Source organism: Eleutherodactylus coqui, chromosome 12 (genome assembly GCF_035609145.1).
Source record: "Eleutherodactylus coqui strain aEleCoq1 chromosome 12, aEleCoq1.hap1, whole genome shotgun sequence".
NCBI classification, from domain to species: domain Eukaryota; kingdom Metazoa; phylum Chordata; class Amphibia; order Anura; family Eleutherodactylidae; genus Eleutherodactylus; species Eleutherodactylus coqui.
Genome location: NC_089848.1, coordinates 117,335,811 through 117,348,597, shown reverse-complemented (window position 1 = coordinate 117,348,597; position 12,787 = coordinate 117,335,811).

Genomic DNA, 12,787 nt, shown 5'->3' with positions numbered 1-12,787 from the left:
GCCTGTCCGTTACACCCCTAAAGTATCAGTCAAGTGTGCCTTACTGTAGGCGACCTCACAAATCTGGCGGCTATCAATGGTCCAGATCTACTGCTAGGCCTCTGCCGGGTGCTGCGGAGCACACGCTGCTCTCATGTCCTCTGTTATGTCTGCTAGGCCTCTGCTGGGTGCTGAGGAGCACACACTGCTCTCATGTCCTCACTTATGTCTGCTCAACCTCTGCTGGGTGCTGCGGAGCACACGCTGCTCTCATGTCCTCTCTTATGTCTGCTCAACATTTGTTGGGTGCTGCGGAGCACACGCTGCTCTCATGCCCTCTCTTATGTCTGCTGGGTGCTGCGGAGCACACACTGCTCTCATGTCCTCTCTTATGTCTGCTAGGCCTCTGCTGAGTGCTGCGGAGCACACACTGCTCTCATGTCCTCTCTTATGTCTGCTAGGCCTCTGCTGGGTCCTGCGGAGCACACGCTGTTTTTATGTCCTCTCTTATGTCTGCTAGGCCTCTGCTGGGTGCTGTGGAGCACATGCTGTTCTTATGTCCACTCTTATGTCTGCTCAACCTCTGCTGGGTGCTGCGGAGCACACGTTGTTCTTATGTCCTCTCTTATGTCTGCTAGGCTTCTGCTGGATGCTGCGGAGCACATGCTATTCTCATGTCCTCTCTTATGTCTGCTCAACCTCTGCTGGGTGCTGCAAAGCACACGCTGCTCTCATCTCCTCTCTAATGTCTGCTAGGCCTCTGCTGGGTGCTGCGGAGCACACGCTATTCTCATATCCTCTCTTATGTCTGTTCAACCTCTGCTGGGTGCTGCGCAGCACACGCTGCTCTCATGTCCTCTCTTATGCCTGCTCAACCTTTGCTGGGTGCTGCGGAGCAAACGCTGCTCTCTTGTCCTCTCTTATGTCTGCTGAGTGCTGCGGAGCACACACTGCTCTCATGTCCTCTCTTATGTCTGCTAGGCCTCTGCTGGGTGCTGTGGAGCACACGCTGTTCTTATGTCCACTCTTATGTCTGCTCAACCTCTGCTGGGTGCTGCGGAGCACACGCTGTTCTTATGTCCTCTCTTATGTCTGCTAGGCTTCTGCTGGATGCTGCAGAGCACATGCTGTTCTCATGTCCTCTCTTATGTCTGCTCAACCTCTGCTGGGTCCTGCGGAGCACACGCTGCTCTCATGTCCTCACTTATGTCTGCTAGACCTCTGCTGGGTGCTGCGGAGCACATGCTGTTCTTATGTCCACTCTTATGTCTGCTAGGCCTCTGCTGGGTGCTGTGGAGCACGCGCTGCTCTCATGTCCTCACTTATGTCTGCTCAACCTCTGCTAGGTGCTGCAAAGCACACGCTGCTCTCATGTCCTCTCTTATGTCTGCTCAACCTTTGCTGGGTGCTGCGGAGCACACGCTGCTCTCTTGTCCTCTCTTATGTCTGCTGAGTGCTGCGGAGCACACACTGCTCTCATGTCCTCTCTTATGTCTGCTAGGCCTCTGCTGGGTGCTGCGGAGCACACGCTGTTCTTATGTCCTCCCTTATGTCTGCTAGACCTCTGCTGGGTGCTGTGGAGCACTCGCTGTTCTTATGTCCACTCTTATGTCTGCTCAACCTCTGCTGGGTGCTGCGGAGCACACGCTGTTCTTATGTCCTCTCTTATGTCTGCTAGGCTTCTGCTGGATGCTGCGGAGCACATTCAATTCTCATGCCCTCTCTTATGTCTGCTCAACCTCTGCTGGGTGCTGCAGAGCACATGCTGTTTTTATGTCATCATCACTTATGTCTGCTAGGCCTCTGCTGGGTGCTTCGGAGCACACGCTGCTCTCATGTCCTCACTTATGTTTGCTGGATGCTGCGGAGCACATGCTATTCTCATGTCCTCTCTTATGTCTGCTCAACCTCTGTTGGGTGCTGCGGAGCACACGCTGCTCTCATGTCCTCACTTATGTCTGCTGGATGCTGCGGAGCACATGCTATTCTCATGTCCTCACTTATGTCTGCTCAACCTCTGCTGGGTGCTGCAGAGCACACGCTGTTCTTATGTCCTTTCTTATCTCTGCTGGGTGCTGTGGAGCACACGCTGCTCTCATGTCATCTCTTATATCTGCTAGGCCTCTGCTGGGTGCTGTGGAGCACACGCTGTTCTCATGTCATCTCTTATATCTGCTAGGCCTCTGCTGGGTGCTGCGGAGCACACGCCGCTCTCATGTCCTTTCTTATGTCTGCTAGAGCTCTGCTGGGTGCTGTGGAGCACACGCTGCTCTTATGTCCTCTCTTATGTCTGCTAGGCTTCTGCTGGATGCTGCGGAGCACATGCTATTCTCATGTCCTCTCTTATGTCTGCTGGGTGCTGTGGAGCACACGCTGCTCTCATGTCCTCTATTATATCTGCTAGACCTCTGCTGGGTGCTGCGCAGCACACGCTGCTCTCATGTCCTCTCTTATGTCTGCTAGGCCTCTGCTGGGTGCTGCGGAGCACATGCTGCTCTCATGTCCTCTATTATATCTGCTAGACCTCTGCTGGGTGCTGCGCAGCACACGCTGCTCTCATGTCCTCTCTTATGTCTGCTAGTCCTCTGCTGGGTGCTGTGGAGCACACGCTGCTCTCATGTCCTCTATTATATCTGCTAGACCTCTGCTGGGTGCTGCGCAGCACACGCTGCTCTCATGTCCTCTATTATATCTGCTAGACCTCTGCTGGGTGCTGCGGAGCACACACTGCTCTCATGTCCTCTATTATATCTGCTAGACCTCTGCTGGGTGCTGCACAGCACACGCTGCTCTCATGTCCTCTCTTATGTCTGCTAGGCCTCTGCTGGGTGCTGCGGAGCACACGCTGCTCTCATGTCCTCTATTATATCTGCTAGACCTCTGCTGGGTGCTGCGGAGCACACACTGTCCTTTCTGCAGCTTCTTTTTGTTCCTGTGATGCAGTGCTGTTGCAGTGTCCGAGGAGCTTCTCACAGCCGAGGAGATAGAGGGGTAGATTGAGTACTTGTCACGGGGTTCTACCATCTCCTCTCCTGGGGGTTGCACGGGATCTGCCAAGTTACTGCTCGGGGAGTTTCACAGGGTAACATAATACACCGTTTCGCCCTCTGCGGTGAATCCAGAAGTTGGTAATAAAGTAGTCCACACACAGAGATAACGTTATGAGCAAAACCAGGAACGGTCGGTAGAGCTCCTTTACTTACAGAAAAAAGAACTATGTACAATCCAAACTTTACATATGCCAGCAGGATAACGGTGCAAACACAGAAGTGGTGTGACCAGGAGGATTCCCAGGATGACAGCCGAGTCCACAGTCCTAGTTATCTCCGGCCACTCTCCTTCTCTCTCTTTCCAGCTCTTTACCAGTCAACACTCACATTTGGAAATCAGCGCTGCATGATGGCTCCTCTCACTCTCACTCAGTGCTTAGCGGTAACACTGGTATATCCTGGGTAGGCTGATTCCAGGCAAAGCAGAAGGAAATCGCTCAGCTTCTTCCATTCTGTCCACAGACAGACCAAGCTGCGTCTGTGGGATTCACCCACTGGCAGACCAGGCTCTCTTTTGCTTGCAAGACTGACTAACCTTTACGAGCAGACCGCCTTAGACTCACTTGCATACACCTTGCAAACACATATATATAACACGATCACGTGACACACAACAAGAAACATTGTGGTCTGCATACATGTGTTTCTGTGTGGTCTGTATTCCCCTCCGTCTGTAGGTGTGCAGACGCCGTGTCTGAACTACGTCCTGTTTGTAGTTTGCTGTGTCTGGAGCGGCACCTACCTGGTCTGGTGTTCCTGACGCTTTCCCTATTTCCACCAAAGACGAGTTAAGGCCCATTTAGACATAATGATTGTTGCTCAAGTGACGTTTGAGCGATAATCATTGTGTCATTTGCAGCGCAAGATTATCGCTCAAGATGAGCGATCACCTTGTGCTCCGAGTGGGGTGTACAGAAGACATGCAGGGTGTCCCCACTTGTCTTCTGCATCCAGATGTTTTCTGCACGGTGCGCCCCGCTGTTATACAGCTGAGCGGGGTATGGAGTACGCAGCTGGACCGCTCTGCTCTTCATACCCGCCTGTCATCAGGGAGCGGGATGAAACAATAGTATCCGCTGTATCCCGCTGTGAATCCCTGATGAGGCTGATGGTCCGCACGCTGACAGACGATGAGCGATGGGAGAGCGAAAACTGTACGATGTCAGCGCAGCCACGCACAACGATCATCGCTCAGAAGACGGGTTTGAGCGATAATCGTTGTGTCTAAATGGGCCTTATATTTACCGTAGGTTCCTGTGTGGGGCGTCCTTATCAGGACAATCACCCTTTTTGGCAGGGGTCCCCTACATCCGTATTGTAGGGTCTGACGTTCCCCCTTACTTTGTTTCTTGTTTGGTCTGTTTGGTGAGCTCTGTGTCCGGTCTCTATAATCATCCCTCTAGCTATAAATATGTTACAGTCGTGCAGGTCGCTGTTCACACGCCCGGCTCAAACGTAACGCAACTTCTGATTGTTCCTCAGGTCTCCAATTACTTTTAGTAGAATGGTGCATTTACACTATGTTCTTGGGACTCGGAGGTAGAGGACCGCTCAGCAGCGGATGTAGCACACATAACCCAATAGCCTTCATTCTGGTAATCTGTCCGCTCCCGGGGTCACACCTCAATAATCTGGATGTACGAGTTTCGTGCCAATGTTTAATATATCCGTTTCACTATCATCGAGTTTAACAACCTCTGGCGCAGGGCTCACGGAGGACTTCAGTCTCTCGGCCTGCACAGACAGGTTGGCCAGATTTCGCTATTTCACTAGCTAATTTATCTGTTTGCATTGGTAGATTGCTTTAATAAATCCAATTACAGGTTGTGTCTAGAATCTGCTGCAGGGCTGATGCTACTATGGCGGAGGCCTGAGCAGCACGCAGAAGGAACCGGGCTGAAATGGGATAACTGGGTTCATCTGACCGCAAACGGAGTAGAAAGACCACAGAACAAAACGCCATTTGGCAAGTAGATTTTTGACCATGTGACACTTCTGCCAAATGTACGGGCCAAAGCAATAAACTTAAGGCCAAACATGTATCTTAGGCCGGTTTCTTACGGCCGAGAAACACGCTCAAGATTTGTGCTTTGCGGGGCGCACAAAACTCGCACAAATATGAACCCCATTCTTTTGGATACATACACATGAGCGATTTTTTTTCCCATGGCATATCCTATCTTTGGGTATGCCCTCGCATCAGCCATTGTTTTCAATGGGTCGGGCAAAGCATCACACCGTGTGCTAGCTGCACATGAGTTTGATAGGAAACACTCCGCGATCCCCCACCGCAGATGTCAGCCGCGCCGGAGGATCGCTACTTCCCCAAAGTGATGCGAGACGTTTTTGATATGAAAACCCTTGCATCTGCCGGAAAATCGCCTGTTGGCGAGCGCAACATCGGTCTAAATTTCAGGGCCTGATGCCGCACTCGCCCGTGTGAAATCCGCCTTAGTCCCTGTGGAGCCAACATATTCTGCGGCTCCGTCCAGACTCTTCTCACTCGTCAGTCCCCGAGCGCCGCTCATAGGCTAAGCCTCCTATTTTAGGAATACCCACAAGCTTCATAGTAGGACATATTTCTTAGAAGTCCAATCGATCAGCCTGGGAACGAGAGTCTTATCCCAGCTGATAATGGGATGATTCCAGCGAGCAGTAGAACGTTGTGTCCCTGGAGGAATTACCGCGCCCTACGCTCAATGACAAAAACTAAGGCGCCCGGATAGAAATGTCGCATTCTGCAGTTGTGTCTTAGACAGAGATGTCAATGATTACAGTTGTGGTCTGACCGGACGCGAGGGCTTACCACCAGAGACTCTCAGAGGATACTTTTGTGTCTTGTTCATCTTGTTGACAGATCGTTGACCACTAGACACGACTCTACGAGGTACTTGAAGACATTTTGCCCAGTTAACAGACTTTGAGAGGGGCATCACTGGAAGAAGAAGCAGGATGGGCATTTTGACGAATTGCCCACCATCTAGACCGTTCTGACCAAGCTGTTCGGAGGTGTTGGGAGCAGTGGTTACATGACGGCACGCATGGCCAACAAGCTTCAGCTGGCCCAGACAGACCACCAGTAGATCGTTTGATCTGTTGACAAGCATGAGCCGATCCAACTGCTTCGTTGTCCACCGGTGGCACCTTCATTACAGCCCCGTGTCTCTTCACAGACCATTTCCAGGCACTTGGCACAAGGAAATCTGGTGTCCTGCCATTAACACCCCATTGAAACCTGGACCTCTGTGGTCTGGCACCATATCATCTTTAGCCACAAATCCAGGTTCGTGTTCGTGTCTGGAGACTTCGTGATGAGCTCCTCAATCCTGCCTTTGCTGTGGGGCGGCACACTGCCCCCTGCTGGTCTGATAGTCGCGTGACTTTGTAGCACCACTTGCGACTTTGTAGCGCCACAAAATCGTGGTATCGTCGCGAGAAAACAGCGACATCGCACAGACCACCGATGCGATATTGCTGCAATTTTCTTGCGTCGCTATCGTGTCGCCCGTGTGGATGCGGCTTAAATGTAGAGAAAAGCTTCATGATTGGTGAAAACAGCACTTAATACAACATCACCCTTTTGTAGCCCGTGTGAAAGAGACCTTAGGCTACCTACATACAGGTGAACGCTCTATCATGCCATGAAACTTGGACCCATATTGCAATCGCCAACGTGCGTTTTCATGACAATCCGAGACGATGCGGGAAAACATCGCTCATGTGTATGACTCCATTCAAAAGAATGGGGTTCATATTTGTTTGAGATTGTGCGTCTCGCCATCACAAATCTCGTGCAAGCCTATGGGAGCTGCCGGCAAAGGGAGGGGGAGGGAGCTTAGCATGACACCTTTTACTGTAACTAATGAAGCCCTAGATTAGTTGTACCGGGTGTGTTTGCCCATCAGCTACTCAACTGGTTTATGTGAACTCGCTGGTTGGCTGTACATCTCACCATGTAAACAAAGAGATGTGTAGTCAACCAATGACAGCTCTACTGAGTAAAGTGGGCTATGGGCGGGCCAGATGGAGGTGATAGGCTGCCGCACCTGATGCTGTTCCCACGAATCCCCAAGCATGGGACCATTAGTGATGTAGTCGGAGGTCTCACTGGTGGCGGGGTCCACATAATAAAAAAAAAAACACCAAGTCAGTTTCTGCTTTTCAACTCAGGAACAAACCTTACTGAAAACAGTGTCACTTTGCAGGCACAGTCAGCGCCCCGTGGTGTATGCGTAACCAGTGTTCATGAATGTCCTTGGCAGCGGTGGCCCAATTCCCTAAGTGTCAGCTGACAGTATAGTAAGGTTGCTGAGTTCAGTCAGCTCTCCCCGTAGAGGTCTTCCACGTGTCCAGGGAGGAGGGGGAAGTAGTAACCCGTGAAGCGAGCACCACCAGTGGGGGACGGGATAAAACCCACTAATAGACTGCAAGCAATAACACAAAGGGCCCTCTACAGGAGGTGGAGGGCCCTCGCTACAGGAGGTGGAGGGCCCTCTACAGGAGGTGAAGGGCCCTCTACAGGAGGTGGAGGGCCCTCGCTACAGGAGGTGGAGGGCCCTCGCTACAGGAGGTGAAGGGCCCTCTACAGGAGGTGGAGGGCCCTCGCTACAGGAGGTGGAGGGCCCTCGCTACAGGAGGTGGAGGGCCCTCGCTACAGGAGGTGAAGGGCCCTCTACAGGAGGTGGAGGGCCCTCGCTACAGGAGGTGGAGGGCCCTCGCTACAGGAGGTGAAGGGCCTTCTACAGGAGGTGAAGGGCCCTCATTACAGGAGGTGAAGGGCCCTCATTACAGGAGGTGGAGGGCCCTCGCTACAGGAGGTGAAGGGCCCTCATTACAGGAGGTGGAGGGCCCTCTACAGGAGGCGGAGGGCCCTCATTACAGGAGGTGAAGGGCCCTCTACAGGAGGTGGAGGGCCCTCGCTACAGGAGGTGGAGGGCCCTCGCTACAGGAGGTGGAGGGCCCTCGCTACAGGAGGTGAAGGGCCCTCTACAGGAGGTGGAGGGCCCTCGCTACAGGAGGTGGAGGGCCCTCGCTACAGGAGGTGAAGGGCCTTCTACAGGAGGTGAAGGGCCCTCATTACAGGAGGTGAAGGGCCCTCATTACAGGAGGTGGAGGGCCCTCTACAGGAGGTGAAGGGCCCTCATTACAGGAGGTGGAGGGCCCTCATTACAGGAGGTGGAGGGCCCTCATTACAGGAGGTGGAGGGCCCTCATTACAGGAGGTGGCGGGCCCTCTACAGGAGGTGGAGGTCCCTCTACAGGAGGCGGAGGGCCCTCATTACAGGAGGTGGAGGGCCCTCTACAGGAGGCGGAGGGCCCTCTACAGGAGGCGGAGGGCCCTCGCTACAGTGGGAAAACTCCTGCAATACTGTTCCTGCTTTAGAGTCTGAATTAGCCTCTGTAAATGCGCGGTATAAAGCGCTAATCGCGCTGATCGACACTCATCTATCAGAGCAAATTGCTTCATGTAAAAGGGTATTCCAGCGATTGTGAGAGTTCTATCCTTCATACGACAATCATTTGTATAATTCTGCACTATGATGTTATAACTTATTCCATACAGCGGCAGAGGTATTACTTTCCCTGTAGTCCCCCTCCGCTCAGTCCTCCGTCGGTATCCAATGGTTCCGTCCCGTAGGCTCCGCTGTATTACTGGTCAGGCATGCTCAGTGCCTCCATATTCTGCAATGTTTGTACAGTCATGAATGCATACGCATCAGTAATTGGCAATGGGGCATTATGGGAATTGTAGTTCTTTCCCTCCCCGACGGCCATGTTAAATAACAGTGTGGAAATCTGAAGCTGGCTGGAAAGCAGCAACAACGCAGGTCGCCAAGAAGGGTCCCGGAGTTCAGTGTGATGATTAAGATGGACTTCTGCAATAATGGCAATAAGTGGAAACATTAGGGAAATTTTGAAAATGTCGCCCAGTCTCTGGAATCCCCCTTTAAGTAAAGATTTCTCTGGCTGCTCTGCTGCACACCGGACTCTTACTGATGAGGCACTTCATCAGAAACTGCTATTTGAGCAATTCTTAGTGTAATGTAGCTTTAGCGTGGGTCAGGAGGACACCTCGAAGGTGTGAGAAGACCATCCAGACTCCTCTAGGTAATATGTAAATGGCAGATAGAACAATGCCTCTGCAGCGCCATCTATTGGAAGGCTGTATTCCTGCAAGTCAATGTCAGACCTTTCAACAAGCCTTGTAACAATGACTGGGAATTATGAGTCAAAGCCAGTGTCTTCTTCAGAAGAAAAAGTTAACCACGTCCAGACAGACTGTTTCAGTGTCATCGTCTCTTAACAGTGTGCAGTATCTTGCGTAGTGAGAGGCCTAAGATGTTGGACAGGAAAGGTATTGTTTCTCCTTAGGGAAGGCACCTAGAAGGTGTAAGAAGACTTATAAGACCACCCAGACTCCTCTAGGTCAGGGTTCCCCAACTCCAGTCCTCAGGGACCGCCAACAGGTCATGTTTTCTGGATTTCCTCAGTATTGCACAGGTGATGTAATTATCATCAGTGCCTCAGACATTGCCACAGGTGTTCTCTCTATAGGAGATCCTGAAAACATGACCTGTTGGTGGTCCCTGAGGACTGGAGTTGGGGACCCCTGCTCTAGGTAATATGTAAATGGAAGATAGAACAATGCCTCTACAACGCCACCTATTGGAAGGCTGTATTCCTGCAAGTCAATGTCAGGCCTTTTAAACAAGCCTTGTAGGTGCTCTCTCTAAGAAGACACGATATCCTTCCTGACCCACATCTTAGGGCTCTCACTCAGCAACCTACTGACGAGGGTCAGAAACCCCAAATGGTCTGTCTGTACATGTCTATCTGTTCCTTCTGGGGAAGAGTCTGGTTTATAATCCCAATCATTGTTACTAGGCTTGTTGACTTGCAGGATTGCTCCCTTCCAGTAGGTGGGGCTGTAGAGGCATTGTTCTATCTTGCCATTTGCATATTACCCAGAGCAGCCTGCATGGCCTTATGAGTCTCCTCACACCTATATCTTCCCATATATAACCTTAGAGTATACGCCGCTCCTCACATACGATCAGCTGCAGAGCCATGAAGACTATTTTGTTTTGGTTGGACGGTGACTATAGGAACCCTCTAACTTTGCTGATCCCATTCCTCTGGCAGGGCCTGGCCGCGCGCCAACATTTCCCTGTATTCTCTTTTTCCTATATGGACACACCCGGCTTCTCCTTAAAGATTTGTGATCATTGGAGGGGTAAGAGGGGAAAAAGCGATGTTTTGTAAGGAGATCTGGTAAGTAATAGCAGATGTGTTATTCCTCTAAGCCTTTCAGTCCGACTGGATTTATAAGCAGCGACAAAGAAACTTCCTGGAACTTTGCAGCTGATGTGACGGATGTGCGCGGAGTTACAAGAGGTCAGAAGTGACAGAGCGGTCACGGGCGCCATCTGCTGGTATAGCTCAGGTATTGCACAAGCAAAGTATCCACGATTTATACGGTATTTAACTTTTTCTTCAGCTTGTCTTTTTTTTGGGGGGGGGGGGGGGGGTTATGGCTGCATGGTGCAGTAAAGACAATATGTTATCGGTCTTCTGTGATTTATTCCATTTTTTCATGGAGACAGTGAGACCAAAACCGCACGATTCATTGTACAGGCGTAGAAGTGGGATATTTAGTGAACTGGCTTTTATGGAGACGGCGATGCCAAGTCCTACCTGTTTGGGACTGCAAAAAGAGGGTTTTCAAACCTTTAATGTTTTTTTTTCTCGTATCCATGCGGTACTTGAACTTGCAAACGTTTGGTCACTTATACAGTACTGCAGTATGCTGGATTTCACAGGCTATTAACCACTTAAGGACCAGGCTGTTTTGTACCTTGAGGGTGGCTTCACACAAGCGTGTGTTTGTGTGTACATATGTGTGCACCCCTGTACACGCAAAAACACGTGTGTATGGAGGTGCGCATTGCCTTCAATGGAGCCGCGGCTGCTGCCGGCACCCCGTAATTGTTTTCCAGGGAAGAGCTTTACATATAAGCCCATCCCTGAAAAACAAGGCAAACTAGTGTAAAAAAACAAAAGCACATACTCACCATCCTTCAGCTTCCGGGGCTCAGCCGCGTCCTCTCTGCAATGCAGGGCTTTGAGCAGGTGGGAAATTAAAATCCCCGCCTGCTGAAAGAGCTGCTTCTGATTGGCTGAGGTACTCAGCCAATCACAGGCAGCTCTCGCTGAATGACAGTCATATGTGACATATGTGACAGCTGTGGTAGGGAATTCTTTATTCCCAGCGGGGATGAAGAAGACATCTGACGCATGTGGCAGATGTGTTCTTCATCCCCGCAAGGGACACGGCAGCGGCGGACAGGTAAGAATATATATATTTTTTTTTTTACACTAAAATGGTTGTTTTTCAAGGAAGGACTTATATGTAAAGCTCTTCCCTGAAAAACAATCAAGGGGTGGCGGCAGCAGCGGCGGCTCCATTGAAGGCAATGTGTGCATTCCCTATGGTGCCCGCATGTACTATCTGTGCACACACCATAGGGAATGCATTGGTTGTAATAGAAGCGTGTCTTTGTGCGTGTGTATGCACACGCTTGTGTGAAGCGGCCCTAAGGACCAGACACTTTAGGGATTTCACCCATATGGGGGTTTTACTGGATGATTTCGGACTGCAGGGCGCACACGGCGGCGGTTTGGGGTCATTTTTGTTTTTCTGTATATATTTTTATTTAGTAATTCTTTAAACTTATTCTGGTAACTATTTTTCTTCCCATCTTCGTCCTCCGTGACGTCATATAAGACCTCTGGGGGTCGTTCACATGGTCTCTAATCTTATTAACACATTTCCATTGTGTTCTGGCCCTCCGCCGCCCAGACACCTTTGGGCCGTGGATCCCAAGATCTGGTACCGTCCTTTCAGTTTCTCCTGCTTTCTGTTAAATCTGCTGAGGGTGCATTCATACTGGATTCCTTATTCTCCCATGTAACAACCTTTTTCTTTGTATACCTTTGTACATTCTGTATATATTGCACAGCTAGACCTTTTCTAGAATAAACCTACAGTTTATCAGTTCAAGCCTCGTCCGTTTTAACAACGAACCATAATACTCCGAGGATTGTAATAATTCATAGATTGGGTCCAATGCCCGTGAACATTGGTGGTGCCAGCTGTGTATGGGCATTACAGAGCGCCGGGGTGTGTTAGAACAGATCAGGCGGTGATTTGAGCTTTCGCGTCGCATGCGTGCAGGAGCTTGAGAAAGCTGGGTACTCATCAGCCTGTATTCTAACGACTCCACGCTTACAATACCGCTAGAGTGATCGATGACTGAACTGGGATCGATAGGTATCGTCCCCCCTCTCCCTCTCCTGTGTCCGGTACGTGACAAATTGGTGGCATCCATAGGAGCCCCAGGTACAGGGGAAAACATCCCCCTGTAGTGATAATAGTCACTGACAGAGCTGGTCAGGGTCTGCTAGGACACCCCAGCTCTGCTGTAACAGTGGAGACCCCAGTGGTCACGTAATCGCTGGATCGCATAGTGGAAGAAACACTTCCACTTTCACTTCTTAGTACATAGCACTCATTGAGCGCTATATACCCAGAGAAGGAGAAGACAGAAGTAGTTAAACGGTTCTCCCTTCTCCTCCAGGTTCTTAGCTGTGACTAAAAGCTGAGAACCCGACCTGCTTCTGCTAGATTGCAGCAGCAGAGGCCTTAATCCCACACCGCATTTCTGCTATTGGGTGGGATTAAAGCCCAGGACCAAGGAC